Source organism: Sus scrofa, chromosome 15 (assembly GCF_000003025.6).
Source record: "Sus scrofa isolate TJ Tabasco breed Duroc chromosome 15, Sscrofa11.1, whole genome shotgun sequence".
NCBI classification, from domain to species: domain Eukaryota; kingdom Metazoa; phylum Chordata; class Mammalia; order Artiodactyla; family Suidae; genus Sus; species Sus scrofa.
In genome coordinates, this window is record NC_010457.5 from 39,538,823 (window position 1) to 39,554,220 (window position 15,398).

The 15,398-nt window shown below is 39.0% G+C and overlaps 1 protein-coding gene across 2 annotated transcripts in view; it reads left to right on the top strand.

The window, feature by feature from the left end:
• The window catches only part of NEIL3 (nei like DNA glycosylase 3), a 216,241-nt gene that overhangs the window by 122,750 nt on the left and 78,093 nt on the right, over positions 1–15,398 (top strand). The window contains exons 1-2 of one of the 2 annotated variants that reach the window (XM_013984008.2): positions 2,119–2,265; positions 8,377–8,560. The gene's annotated coding sequence lies outside the window, so the exon portion shown is untranslated. Of the gene's footprint in view, positions 1–2,118; positions 2,266–8,376; positions 8,561–15,398 lie in introns of those variants that run through there. The other variant, XM_021076035.1, reaches the window with a different exon arrangement.

Below are 15,398 nucleotides of genomic sequence, written 5' to 3' on the forward strand. Positions count from 1 at the left end.
GTTAATCTCTAATCATGATAGTATTTTGAAGACTTCTTTCTGGAATGAGCATTAGCACGAAATAGTTGGCAGTTTGTAAAAGCAATACAACCAAATCTACAGGGAGGAGAGACCCACAAATTATTGAGTCCCGTTATGATGCCTGTCACTGGCATCTCTGTGGCTTTATTAATGTCTATTTGTGTGTATTAAAGACAAAATTATTTTAGTTATTTCTTTCTAAAAATCTTCTGTCTTCCAGATTTTTTTTATTGAGTGAGAAACACCAAAATATGCACTTAGTAGTTGTGTGACATTGGGCAGTTGATTTAATTCAGCTCAACCTCAAATTCCCTGAGGATGGGGTGTATAATAATAAGAATACTTACTTCATCAGATCATGTAAGGATCCAACTGGATAACCCATGCCAGGGCTGAACACAAAAGCCCTCCGTGAAAAGGGCCCGCATCCTCCCCCCTCCCTACCTGGAGCAGCTCCATCCTGGTCACCACCATCACCCCTCACTCTGCAGGTGCCTGAAGACAATTCCATGTATCTAACTCTCTACCCAAAGCCAATCCCTTTTTTTTTGCTTTTTAGGGCCACACCTGGGGCATATGGAAGTTCCCCAGGGCCAAATCAGACAGAGCTGCAACTGCCGGCCACAGCCACAGCAATGAGGGATCCAAGCCAAGTCTGAGAACTATACCAGAGCTCACGGCAACACCATGTCCTTAACCCACTGAGCGAGGCCAGGGATTGAACTTGTATCCTCATGGATAATAGTTGAACTTGTTTCCGCTGAGACACAACAAGAACTCCCAATGGCAATCCTTTTTAAACAGTTTAAACTCTTTAAAAAAAATTCAAATGAAAGCAACAAATTAACCAAATCAACGACTGCTGTTAAGATTAATAATTATCCTCTAGGTTCCATGAAGGGGCAAATCCGTGTCTGTTTTCTTAGTGCAGTGCCTGGCGAAGAAGTTATGTGCTTCATAAAATGGTCTTTAGAGTCGTTAAAAAAAATTGTGATCTTACGTGCAGTAACACAATTTGCTTAAGTGAAAACAATTCATTTTTGAGGCTGTTCTGGTTGGTAGTGAAAAAGTCAGCCTTGCTCTGGTATTACTTGATTATCAGCTTCCACACGAATCTAGTATTAGAACCGATATTAATTCACACTTTCAACAAGAGGCTTTAAGCTAAATCTGGAAGACATGCCATGATGTTATCAAAGAGCACTAAGCAAGCTGCTAGACATGGTGATTGGCAGGGAAACAAAACCCACAGAAATCCTGAGGCAAAGAACTGTCCAGTACTACTCTTTACACCTCCTGGCTGTGGCCTGAAAATGTTAATTGCTATTCAGTGCCTCTTGTTGATAAACCACAGTTGTCCCAGCTCTCCTAATTTACATTTGCAGAATTCATACTTCAGGAGCATCTCATATCCAACTCCATTTAAAAGAATAATTGCATCTGTGCCTCATTAAAAGAAAAAGGGTTCTGGCTAATAATATTTCCCACTTATCTTTTGAGTATTATATATATTTTAGGTCACCTTAAAATATGAATGAACAATCTCCTGCACAATTTGATGAGAGCCCAGTGATCATTTGGCTGTACTGAAAATTTATCAACAGTAAATTAACCACCAAGAGGACAGCCTTTCACCATAACAACAGAATCACAAGCACGTATTCTAGGCTGAACTCACAGGTGTTTTTATATTTGCATTCTCAAAGTTGACAGGTGGCAGATTCAACAATACAGCCTTTAAAAACTGCCCTTAATGCTTGATTATCACAACCACAATATTTCCACATGTCCCGAGAGGGAAGAACATTCAAATCTTGGAAGGATTTCCCTGTTATCAAGAGATAATTCACAGGTGCCATCTTCCCTTACCAGTTGTAACATTTTCAGAGGTTGAAAGCTGCTAGAATCATTAACTGACTCTGCATTATGCCATTTCTCTTGCTGTCTCACCTGTCACCTTCTGGCTCCTCTTTCCTTGCCTTACTGTCTCCTCCTCAGAAATGCCACCAGGATCACTGCTTCCTTTCCTCAGGCAGCCTGACAGGCTGCTGTTTTGCTATCGTCCTCAAGGGGGCGCTGGTGGACCGCGAGCCTGTTCTACATGTTTCGAGCGGGAGTTCCTGCCGATCTCCTTCCAGCCCAGAAGAGAAATACTCAGAGCAATAGTGGCTGCTTTGAACCAGTGCTATAGGCCACGGTTTTTACTTCTGATTCCAAAAGATAACTTGTTTATATGAATGAAATGTGAGTATCCAGCATCCTAGAGGTAGCTACCTTCTTTTTCTGGGTGGTGGTTTTGCAGAGTCAGTGCAAACCTGTTTGTCTTAGAAGTTGATTATACGAACTTCTTTTTACTGAATCCCACTAAAATGCTGGCTTTTCTTTGGCTTTTAAATCATTGTATTTAAAGTATGAATTAAGTAGTAAACCTGAGTCAGCTTGTTAATGCTATTATAGAATTATGTATTAATAATTATAATAGTTTACAGTTATGTCATTATAATTACATCGTAATTGCATATTGCTGCATCAGTAACCTTTATAGTAAGTATTGTCTAAATATTTAAATCCACAAATGTTGACATGTACCTAATCTACAGTGAGCATCATAATAGCTTGTAACTCTTATCAACAATACTATGAAGCACTTAATAGTATCTGTCACATATCTTCTCTTTAATTTCATAATAACATGTAGAGATTTTCTAAATTTGCTTTTTATACATATCATAGTTATTTATGTTTGAAAAACATCTGATTTCAAAACAGTTTTAAAGATGGTTTCTGTGTTCAAAAGCATCTTTCACATGGTGTCTGTGATACAAGTGAACTAGCTGAAATAATGAAGAAAACATCTGTTAAAAGGGATAAATACTCTGGGATAAATACTCTGTCAAAAATGTGCCATTAATCATCACAACTATTGCTATAAAAGTATAAAAAGCAGAATGAGTGATATTTATAAAACATAAATAGGATCATGTCACACATCCCTACCAAAATCTTCCAGTGACTTCCCCTTGAAATAAAATGGTATGCAGAAGTTAAAGAGTCTACGAAGCCCTGCATGATCCAGTCCCTCCTACTCTAACCTCTCCTTAAGGAGTCCTGCTTTCCTCTTCCCTGTGCTGCTCTCATCACAGTGCCCTGCTCCCATTTCTGTAAAAAGCATTCCTGCCCTGCCTTGGCCCTCTTCTCCTGAGCAAGAACCTCCCACCCTTTGCCTGGCTCACTGTTCCTCTCCTTTCAAGTATCAGCTTAAATGTCATTTTCTCAGAGTCCTACACTGCTTCTCCCTCCATTACACTCTTTTTTAACACCTTCTGCTATTCCTTCTTGACACGTGTTACATTTGTAATTTTTGATGGGCTTTTCAGGATTATGTATCTTTCATTTCCACAAAAGTTCGAGTAGGGGTCTTAGCTTACTGGTTAACAATATAGCTAACTAGAGTCACAATCCCAGCTCTGCCAGTTACTTCCTTTGTGGCCTGTGTGTCTCCTATGTAAAATGTGGTGAAGATTGAATAAGTAAAAGGCCCATAGTAATTACTATGCAAATGCTTATGCAGTATTTTCATCTTTATTGTATTGGCTTTAATGGCTACCACATTATAAGCCCTCAGAAGTATTCACCATCTGAATTAATGAATGAGAATCTTTTCCTTGTCCTTATAGAGAACTGTACACTAAATGAAGGAACTCTTCCAGTTCCTGGGACATGGATCTTAATTTTCTTGAGCATTGTGGGACAAAAATGCATATGAAAAATAAGAGGGTTGGGACTCATAGGCCTTGAAATTGATTTCCTTTCTACTTTGCCTGTTTCTTCTGTTATGCTCCAGAGTTGAGAACAAATCCGGTGTATATTAAGGCCATGACTTATGATACCTGTTTAATTCACTCCCTCATCAAGTATTGTTTGAGCACCTACTATGCTCTAGGCATTATTCTAACTGCCAGGGATATAGAAAACCACCCAAACAAAATTCTGCCTTTGTGGAATACACACTCAGTCACAGCAGGAAAACTTTGGCTTATCTCCAACTCTTTGTGGATTTCTAAAGTAAATATGATGAAATATCGTGTACCCTCTCTCTCCCAACCCTGGAAAATTCCAGAACTATTTACTCAAGTTTCCCTAAGCAACTGGGGAATTTCAGAGCTGATCTGAGGTCTGCAAATACAGCTATAGAAAATCTAACTAAATTAATGAAGTGTTTCTCAAAAAGTATAAAATTTAGTAGAGTCTGTTACTCAAAATGCACAATCCATGGACAGATGTGTATGGAGAACAATAGTTTTTTTTAAAGCTTTTAAAATTACCATTACTGTGGCTTTTCTTGCTTTGTTATGTTTCATCTTGCCTTGACTTTGGGACCCTCTCATTAACATAGCCGTTTAAATACCAGATCAGACTTTTCCTACTGTGCACACTTGAGCAAGGTACTAGACTTTTCTAGGTGTCAGTTTCCACATCTGTAAAATGGGTATAATAACAATTATCATTTCATAAAGTTATTGAGAATTAATGAGTCAGTCATGTAATTTGTATAGTTCAGAACTTGACCCATGATGGGGACTCAGTGTTAATTTTGTTATTGTAATTCTTGTTATACACCTCCCAATGAACCAAGAAAGTCTTTATTCCAGGAATTGATCTCTATAGAACACACTTGGGAGACAGTAAACTTCATGAAGACATTAAACATGCAGAAAATGCCAATTAAGTTCACTCTGGCCACTTCAAAAGAAGCCCTGGGTCAACAGACACAGACAAATCAGCTCTTGTAAGAAAGGCAAGTAGAGTAGATAAACCCCAGCCATCCATGCTCCAGGGGAGGACCAAAGGCCCCTGCAAGGACAGTGAAATCCTGTTCCAACTCAGACGACCTCCGTGACACGACAATAAACTGCAATGCACATGAATAGCCACACAGCCTGGCTATATTTAAAGTTAAGAGCTCTAATATTACTAATGAGATCACTTAGGTTTCCCCCAAAAATTGTGAATGTAAAAATGAGAAATGCATACAGAGTCTTATCATAACGAATGCCATTTAACCAAAAGCTTTTTTCCATGTATAACCAATAAATGTACGAGGAATGTCCTGCCTGTAAATATTGTAGAAGGCAATTCTTCTCTTGCCTCACTCCCAAATAAGTCATTTAAAAATTGTCAGTCTCAAACTCCCATCCTATCAGACTTAAATCTCTGAATGAACAACCACATAGAATAATTTAAAAAACAATCTTGCAGACAGAGAAGAGGTAAAGTTTACACCTTTCATCTTCTTATTTTCTCTACCAAGTCATTACACTAGGCTGATAACCAGTGCTGATGGGGGAAAGGGGTTAAAGGAGTAAATGATTTCAAGAATAGAAGTCAGATGAGGAATCAGGAATCTTGATACACAGATATATTAGAAAACAAGACAAGAGAAGTAAAAATCCAAATGTGGTAGAGGTGGGGGCTTGGTTATATGTGTTCACAGGGTTTGTAAAGCAGGCACCAGTTGGTAGTTTGCACCTAATTTAGTTGGTTACCCAGCCTAGCTTTACCTGTATGAGGTATGGTTATAAAAGTCTTCTGATGCTGAGACTTGGAGGTTCATATCAAAAAATAAAGTACATCCTGGCTGACTGAGGAAGGACGGTGAAAGACTGTGCCTGGAAATATTCATATGTCTCTACAGTGATGATCCTCTGTGAATTCTTTCTCCTGACCCTTGCCCTTTATAAAGGGCACCTTGTCTTTACCTAAATACCTGTCCTCCTTTCAAATATGCAACCCAATGTAACCATTACACCAACCTAGCTGAAGTATTTCTTTTCATTGCTAATTTCAAGGGTTAAATATGATGCTTGGTTCTATTGGTCCTTCAGTTCTATCCCACTAGCAGTGCAACTTATGCTAACATACTACCTAGATCTAAGTTCTGCGGCAACAAAATTCAGCTACCTCTTCTGTTTCATGATAATGCTATTTTGTATGTTATTTTCTGTCTCTGCAGTTGGGTGCTATCATTTTGATTTTTGTGATAGAATTCAAAATATCTTCAGTCAATTTAAAAATACCATGTGAAACAGTGTTTACAATTTTGTGCCATATGTCTATTAAGAGTATCCTTTTCATGGAGTTCCCGTCGTGGTGCAGTGGTTAACGAATCCGACTAGGAACCATGAGCTTGCGGGTTCGGTCCCTGCCCTTGCTCGGTGAGTTAAGGATCCTGCGTTGCTGTGAGCTGTGGTGTAGGTTGCAGACGCGGCTTGGATCCCGTGTTGCTGTGGCTCTGGTGTAGGCCAGTGGCTACAGCTCCGATTCGACCCCTAGCCTGGGAACCTCCATATGCCCTGGGAGCGGCCCAAAGAAATAGCAAAAAGACAAAAAAAAAAAAAAAAAGCAAAAACAAAAACAAACAAACAAACAAAGAGTATCCTTTTCCAAAGATTGGTCTACATTGTTCAGAGATTTGCAGAATGGAGTGAGTCTTATAGACACTCGGTCAGAAGAAAAGCTGTGTTCTTTCCCTGTGACAACTGGTATTTGCCACCCCAGCTTGGGCTGATGGCTTAAAAGCAGTCAGAGGACTTCACTTTGGAAAGGTGTTTTTTTGGTTTGTTTGTTTGTTTGTTTTCTTTTTTCTTTTTTAGGGCCACACCTACGGCAAATGGAAATTCCCAGGCTCAGGGTGGAATCCGAACTGCAGCTAGAGCCTACACCACAACCATGGCAACACTGGATCTGAGCCACATCTGCAACGTGTGCCACAACTTCTGGCAATGCCGGAAACTGAGTGAGGCCAGGAATTGAATCCTACTGGCATCCTCATGTACCAGTAGGATTCTACCTGCGCTGAGCCACAGCGAGAACTCCTGGAAAGTTCTTAAGTGTCAACTTCTCCAACACAAAAGGCCGGATAGTAATTGAAATTTGACTCTAATATGCAGCCACCTTACTTTCTTTCTTATATTAAGGAAATTCTTCTTACATCAGAGTTTAGGGAATGCATATTCTTAGGCAAGAATTACAAAGGTATTAACTAGTGAAACTTTGCAAACATAAGTTAAAATGTAAAGTGAAACTAAATAATTTACCACCAAGTGAAAACTTTTAAATAAGATATCAGAAAGATACTTTTTAAAAAGTTTCTTCTCTTGGTCTTTCATCCCTTTCAGGGAATTTCAAATAATGAGTGAGTCCTTGCTTAGAAGAAATAAACAAGTGTAAATAAAACAAACACAATGAATGTTAGTTTATGTCTAGGCACCTCTGCATCAGATAACTTTGTAAGGCAATTGAGCTTTCTTCCAGGGTTTCCATGTGGTTGATAATGTCTGTGCATTATCTTTCAGGTGAGTCTTTCATAATAAAACAAATCCCCCAGAGCCTCAAAACCAATTAACCTACAGTTCTATTTTTCCTTTTTTCCCTATGAATCTCTACTTCAGTTAAAAATACAGTTACTGATAAAAATAACAACCATGGCATCAAAGACATGTTTGCCACACACCTGTATCAACAACTCTATCATTTTAGCCAATCCGTTAGTTAACGGCCAAGAGGACACCATGTGGTTGGCATACTCAGATTGACCCTACTGCCTCACTGAGGAAATAAGACTATTTTTGACTGTTGGGTGGAATGGTGCCCACATTACCATATTGTAGAAAGATTGGTTGGGCCTTGTAGTACCTGAAGTGCAAATATATTAATGAGTCCTATGCAGTTATTGGTTGATTGACTTGAATATATCAAGGCTTCGTTAGAAAAGAAAAATGCATTACCATTAAGTATAAAGCTAAATACCAAAATCCCTTTAGCCATGAGCTGGGTGCTATCTATTTTTATGTTTCAAGAACATTAAACAAAAGAGGAAAACAAGTGTCACAGACTTCAGTCTCGGAGAGTCCAAATCATCTATCTTATGAGTTTTGTGATGTATGGTTTATATGTACATACTATGAGAACTGAGTCAAGTATTTGCTGCTTATAGCTCTCATTAAAAGTAGATAAGTGGGTTTGATTGTGCCTGCATCTAAGTGGTAAGTATGGTCATCCTTGATGGTGAGCCAGGCTAAATACAGGGGTTGGCTTGCTCAACTTAGATTCTATCCTATCTCTGAGATTTGGGAAAACTGAGAACAACATTTATCCATGGCCACTAGGATTCAGGATGCAAATTCAGCTCCTCAGACTAAATGCACTTGGGTGAGACTCGGTAAGTGAAAATGAGGTTGAAACCATTTCCTTGTCCCTTTTGAGTTTTTTTTTTCTAATGAAAAAGAGGTCATGGAAATATGAAGATTTTCTGCCCCATTAATTTTCCTTCTTTCTGCTTCTTTTGTTTTCTAGGAAATGCATCAGAGGTGCAGGATGGTGTTAGCCTTATGGGACTAGATCCCTACACCCTGCACCTTGGCGACTCTCAGCACCACTGGGTTGTCCCAGTACATTCAGTCTCCTATGAATCTGCCCTTGATGGTGGAAGTCATTCATGGTGACTCAGCTAGAATTTGTCCTTCCAGTCTTCCTTAACGTAAGCCCATAATTCTCTGTGTTTCATCCTTTCCTCTTTTAAAGATATGGAGTGGACCTTGTTTTCATATTGAATTCTGACTGATACAGAGTCTGGCACTAGAAACAGCTGCAAGCAGAAGTCCTCAGTGATGGGAATTTGGGAGTGACTGTGGGACCTATTGGGGTGTGAAACAAGGATGATGCCCTTTTTTTTCCATTAAAAAAAGGAAAAACATTGTTGATCACATTATCACATCCAGTCACTTGAAATAAAATGCCTACTGGAGGGAAAGCTTTAGTATACCAGATACCTGTTGGGATAGAGTGCTGGAGAGGAATGTGGACTGAGGAACCCTGGCTATTTCCCACGACACTGGAGAATTTAAAGAAGAAGCACACACTCTGAGTCTTAAATTCTCAGCCCAGGATGTGGTTAGAAAACTAAGGAACATTTGCAGCCAGGAAACTGACATAGCTGAAATCAGACAGAGTCAGTTCCTATAATTTGCTAAATCACCATATAAATTGAATGCAAAGTCTTGCTGTGCCTCTTGTGTCAAAGCTTCAGTATTTATTAAGAGAAAGTGTAGTCCTGACTGAGGACATTTCGTGGACTCAGATGGATTTGACCACTTATGCTTACATATTTTGGTATAGACTTACAATTATACAGAAAATATGCATAGTTATATATATATAAAACATATGTACTTATATATATGAAAGGAGGGAAGGAAGGAAGGGAGAAGGAAGGGGATCTTTGTTTAGAAGAATGCCAAGTATTGATTGGTAAGTGTGAAGGGAATGCTGGAGTTATAGTAAATATAGTAAATACTTGTTGTAGTAAATATTGGTACAGGCAAGAATCATTAATCGATGCTAAAACCAGGGGGACAGATTTTGATAAGAAGCAAAATATTTGTCTGATCTGAAGTTGTCCCTCTAGATTGTTTACTAACTGCAAGGCCAAGTGAAGAAATCTGACAGCACATTGACAGGGTGATAAAGATGAGATAGACATTGTGTGCCTCTTGATTTGATACCCTGAGAAGGCTGTCAATCATGATGTCCTTTACGTAGTGTTCTGGCTAGGAATATGGAACCTAAATCTAATCATGAGGAAACATCAAACTCAGAGTAATGACCATTCTCTTCTATTTTCTGAAAGGTAGGAAAGGATCGTATTCTACATAAATGTTAGTAATAGTAATAAATAATAATACAAGACAGAGAAAAGCTTTATAAATGTCTCAAATGAGTCTCCAAAAACATGACAACTATGTGCAATAGCCAACTCTAGGCTACATTTTATACCAGAGGACAAGCGAACTCAATACAAGACATTATTGGATCAATGGACCAAATGGGAACATGGATGATAGATAAAAGTATGAAATTTATGTTAAATTTACTTAAAACGATAACTGCACATTTATTAGATGAGAATATATCTTTTTGCTTAGGAAATAAGTTTAGTGCAAAGGACCAAGAGGTATGCGAATTACTGTCAAACGATTAGGGAGAGTCCACTGATAAAGCAAATGGAGCAAATTATTTAAAATAAGTGAGCCAGTGTAAAAGGCACTTTGTTGTTCTTTGTATACGCTTGTTTTTGCACCTTTGCTTTATATTTGAAGTTATTTCCAAATAAAAAAATGTTAACATATATTTTTATTTAAAATAATATATACAGCACCTTGAAAGATGTCCCCAGTAGGCCTTATGTAAGAAGGTCGGAAATGCTGCCGTTGATATAGTCTCACTGATTTCACTGAGGATGATTGGATCCCAGAGAGAATAAGACAAAGTGGCAGCAATTAACTGCTAGAAACAAGGTGCTCATGATTACAAAAACAGGCAGTGGGGACAGAAAGATAATCAGAAGGATGTTCCCCTTAAGGATCTTTAGTAGCTTCTAATTCACCCCAGACCAAGTTGGTCTGAGTCAACTTACAAAACTTGAGTGTTGGAGTTCCCGTCGTGGTGCAGTGGTTAACGAATCTGACTAGGAACCATGAAGTTGCGGGTTCAATCCCCAGCCTTGCTCAGTGGGTCGAGGATCCCGTGTTGCCGTGAGCTGTGGGTGTAGGTTGCAGACGTGGCTCAGATCTGGCGTTGCTGTGGCTCTGGCGTAGGCCTGCAGCTACAGCTCCAATTAGACGCCTAGCCTGGGAACCTCCATATGCCACAGGAGCAGCTCTAGAAAAGGCAAAAAAAAAGACAAAAAAAAAAAAAAAAAACCTTGAGTGTTGTAAGCAAAAGCCTAACTTTGACATCGTAAAAGGAGTCAAAAGCCACCTCCTCTAGTTCTTAGGGGAAAATATTTCTCAAGACTGTGAGTAAGAGTATACAGAAGTTCCCTAGTGGTTCAGCAGATTAAGGCTCCAGCACTGTCACTGTTGTGGCTCTGCTTACTGCTGTGGCATGAGTTTGATCCCTAGCCTAGGAACTTCTGCCTGCCATGAGGATGGCAAAAAAAAAAAGGTAAAGAGTAAGATAGATTCCCTTAAGGAAGGACCTGTGACTGCTGAATCTTCTTTCCTGTGACTGCTGAATCTTCTTTCTAGTCTTTCCCAAAAGGACATAGGGCCCCTTACCATGGAACTGGAGTGGTAAACCTTGCAGGTTTGAGCTGGGACTAACTACTGAGCTTGGAGTAAAACATGGTTTGTTTGTTGTTTTTTTTTTTTTGTTTTTTGTTTTTGTATTTTTGCCTTTTCCAGGGCCACACGTGTGGCATATGGAGGTTCCCGGGCTAGGAATCTAATTGGAGCTGTAGATACCGGCCTATGCCAGAGCCACAGCAATGCAGGATCCGAGCCATGTCTGTGACCTACACCACAACTCACGGCAACGCCAGATCCTTAACCCATTGAGCAAGGCCAGGGATCAAACCCGCAACTTCATGGTTCCTAGTCAGATTCGTTAACCACTGAGCCACGACGGGAACTCCAAAACACAGGTTTTTAAAGATCCTAGTATACTTTGCCTCTGTCTTCCTTGCCTGAGTTCAGAATCATTTGGCAGTCAAAGGAGATTTAAATATCTATGTATCTTTTTGCTTTTTTTGGCCGTGCCTCAGGCATGTGGAAGTTCCCAGGCCAGGAATTGAATCCACACCACAGCAGTGACCTAAGCCACAGCAGTGGACAACTCCAGGTCCTTAACCCACTGAGCCATGGAGGAACTCCTTGATGTATTTTTAAAACTAATAAATATATTGGAAAATTTTTATCAGATGTGGTCCAGTAGGTTAGGCATACATCAGTCACCCCAGGTCCCCATGGTGAAATTAATCAGACACTCATGTTGGAGCACAGCGTAACCGTCTGTTTCATACAGACGTTTTGGCATGAGAGTTGCCTAATTAACAGCATCATTGGAGGCCATGACTTCAGTTGACAAAGTTTGAGACTAAACAGAATTGACTATTTTATGACCTGCTTGGCCATTTGGCCCTTTATTTACAAGTCACTGAGGGGATAAATTGTTAGGACAAGGCATCTTAACCACTCGAATGGCTCACTGAATTAAAAAACAAGGTATAGAATTGCTATTAAGGGAACAAATAAATACTTACCTATGGAAGGTTTCAAATTCTCTTTCATTTTCAGATCAGGGAAAACATGAGGAGCTATGAATCATGTCAAAGATATAAAGGGATTACTGATAATGCAAATTTTTTTCAACCTAACAGCTGTGCGGAAAAATTTTCATAATAATGATTGCATTTAATTACATAAAGAGCGGTAGAGTCTCTTTCATTTTATCTCAATAATGAAGCTTTGATTTTGAAGATAATCCTGGCCTTTCTCTGTCAAGGCCAGTATGTGAGCAACAGTGAATTCAATTCCATCTTAGTTATCCTGAGAGGATAAAGCAAGAAAAAAATTTCACATACATTATGAAGATGAAAACTATTACCACAGGGCATATTTTCTTTAATATGCTTTAAAAATATATATATATATATGTATACATCTATATATGTGTAAATAGATATCCAAAAAAGAGAAAGAACTAGCTCCTGAATCTTTAGAGTTCACTGTTACATAATTCAACAAAAATTAAATGATACGAAAGTCTTTAAAAAAAAAAAAAAAAACAACAGTAGTTTGTTACATTTTCTAGTACCCTCAACCTATTTGAGATTTAACAATGGCTCTTATGACTTACATCTTCTTTCACCCTTTGTTTCTGGAAAGATCACTAGTTTTATGAAAATAATTAGGGAGCCCAGCTCTGCCACATAAACTAGAGTCTTGAGGTTAATTAAAATGGAAAGAACACTGCACATATGTGGACCACCAGGAACGCCTGACAGGCAGGTACACAGACTTCTGTCATCCACTGAGAATACCAGTGAAGGAAGATAGTGTGGTGAATTAACGGGGGACCTTCATGTTTACACTTTCTGTTATAGTCTTCAGTTGACATTGATATCTGACACATTACACCCATAGAATGAAGAGTTGCTTACTCCACTGATTTTATACACAGTATTCAAAAATTTCCAAAATATTTCTATGTATTCCTAATAAGGGGTGAATATTTTTCCCATGTGTTTTTAAAAGAGAAATGAATGGAAACATTTTTGAATAGGCTCACTGATTTCAGGTAAAATGTCAGTTGTTGTTCAGCCTCTTTAATTGGCCACTTCTCACAAAAACTCTATTTTAAAAATTAATAATTTCTAAGAGTTCCCCTTATGGCTCAGCAGTAATGAACCCAGCTAGTATCCATGAGGATTCAGGTTCGAGATCTCCAGCCTTGCTCAGTTGGTTAAGGATCCGGTGTTGCCATGAGCCGTGGTGTAGGTCACAGATATGTCTAAGATCCCACATTGCTGTGGCTGTGGTATAGGCTGGCATCTACAGCTTGGATTCAACCCCTAGCCTGGGAACTTCCATATTCCTCAGGTTCGGACATAAAAAAAAGATTTAAAAAATTTAACCATTTCCAAAAGCCATTCAAAGCCATGGTGTCAACACCAAAAAACTAGTTTCTTCAAAGGAGAATGACTCCTGAGCCTTGGTTTTTTTCAATATGAAATTGACACAAAAAGCCATCCCTTGTTGACTTGATGGAGTTTTTATGAAGATAAAATAAGAAGTATGAATGTACTTTATACTGCAAAATACTGTGTACGTGTTAGCATTTCATTATAGAAAATATACCCTTTTTTCCCTTTAGATGAAGAAGTTTTTTATCCTTAATTTGTTATGTGAGAGCAGTTTGGTGAGGGACAAGGAATTGTCCCTTCACAAATTCAGGAAGTATGGACCCCTGCCAGGTGGTTAATTAAAAGTTCACAAGAATGGGCAGAAATAAAATAGTGCATGAAACTTCATAGATTAACCAATAATAGAAAGACTATAAGTCAGGATAGATGAGGATGTGGAATGTCCATCCAAAGAGTTATTTGTGCCAATCATAAAATTTACCTGCAAGCTTTCAGAAAATATGCACTCAAACTAAAATGAATGTTGGTTTGTAGTACGGTGTGCAATTGTTAACAAAGCTAATGTATAGACAGCAGAAGTCTGAAGAGTATTATTCTGCACTTGTGAGCCCTGGGGGGTTTCCCAATTGGCAGTGAAATTGCAGTTTGTCAAGTTGGGATGTCAAAATGAAAAAATAGGGAGTTCTCTTGTGGTGTATTGAGTTAAGGATCCAGCATTGTCACTGCAGCGGCCCAGGTCGCAGCTTCGATGTGGGTTTGATCCCTGGCCTAGGAACTTCCACATGCTGTGAGTGCAGCCAAAAAAAAAAAAAAAAAAAAAGACAGAAATAGGATAAAATAGTATTGGGATAACTTTGCATTTTTATCCATCCTGAAACAAGCTTTGAGGGAGGAACTCAGAGCTCTTAATGAATTTCAGGAGCCTGGACTTTAGAGCATGGATTTTTAACCTCTTTACTGAGAGGTCAAAGGGGTTTTTCTCCTTAATTCCTAGTCCAATATGTTCTGAACAATATCTAGCTAAGTGTAATCTAAGCATTCTATGATCATACTGAACATATGAAGAAACACACACACACAAGCTGACTCCTTAATCAGAGAAGTTAAATTGATTTCATGGTTGAGTTCACTCTGCTCTCCAAGTGGTTACTTCTCAAAGTTAAGCCCAGATGGTTATGCCCAAGATAATGCAATACTAGGTTATGTTAATCCCTGTCTGGATTACACTGTAATTTAACTCGTGACTCCAAATCATTTGAGAAAGCTCCTCATGCCAAACAGACTTTTAATAATTCAGTCCATCTCATTCATAGAACAAATTTGCAACCTGAACGAATCAAGATATTTTGGCAGCAAGTTTCAGAACACACAGTGAACAACAGCCTAAACTATAACACCATGATGTTTCACCACCGAAGAAGAAAACCAGAAACAGGTGGTTGTGAGGTCAGTGCGGCTGCTCAACAGTGACAGAAAGCTAGGTCAGCATCACTGTTGATTGTTTGGTCTTTCATTCATGGTTAAAAGATGATGACTAAGGATCCAGAACGCATCGGCACATAACCGTGTCCCAAGGAAGAAAGATCGGAATGGGAGCAAACATGTGTAATCCTTTCTCTATGTTTGCTCTCAAGGATCTTGCAAGTAAGATCCTTTCCAGATGTGTCCCCGAACTTTCCCCTCCTGTTTCATCTTCCAGGACTGAGTCACACATCTACTCCAGACAGACCCCTAGTGGAGACAATGGAATTGCCAGTAACTTTGACCTACCCCACAGGTATGAAACAGTTCTATTAATGAGAGAGGAGGATGACTTTGAATAGGCAATGACTGGGGTCTCACTCCACAAATTGGTCTGAGTTCTGGCTAAAGTATGTATAAAAAATAGTTGTAT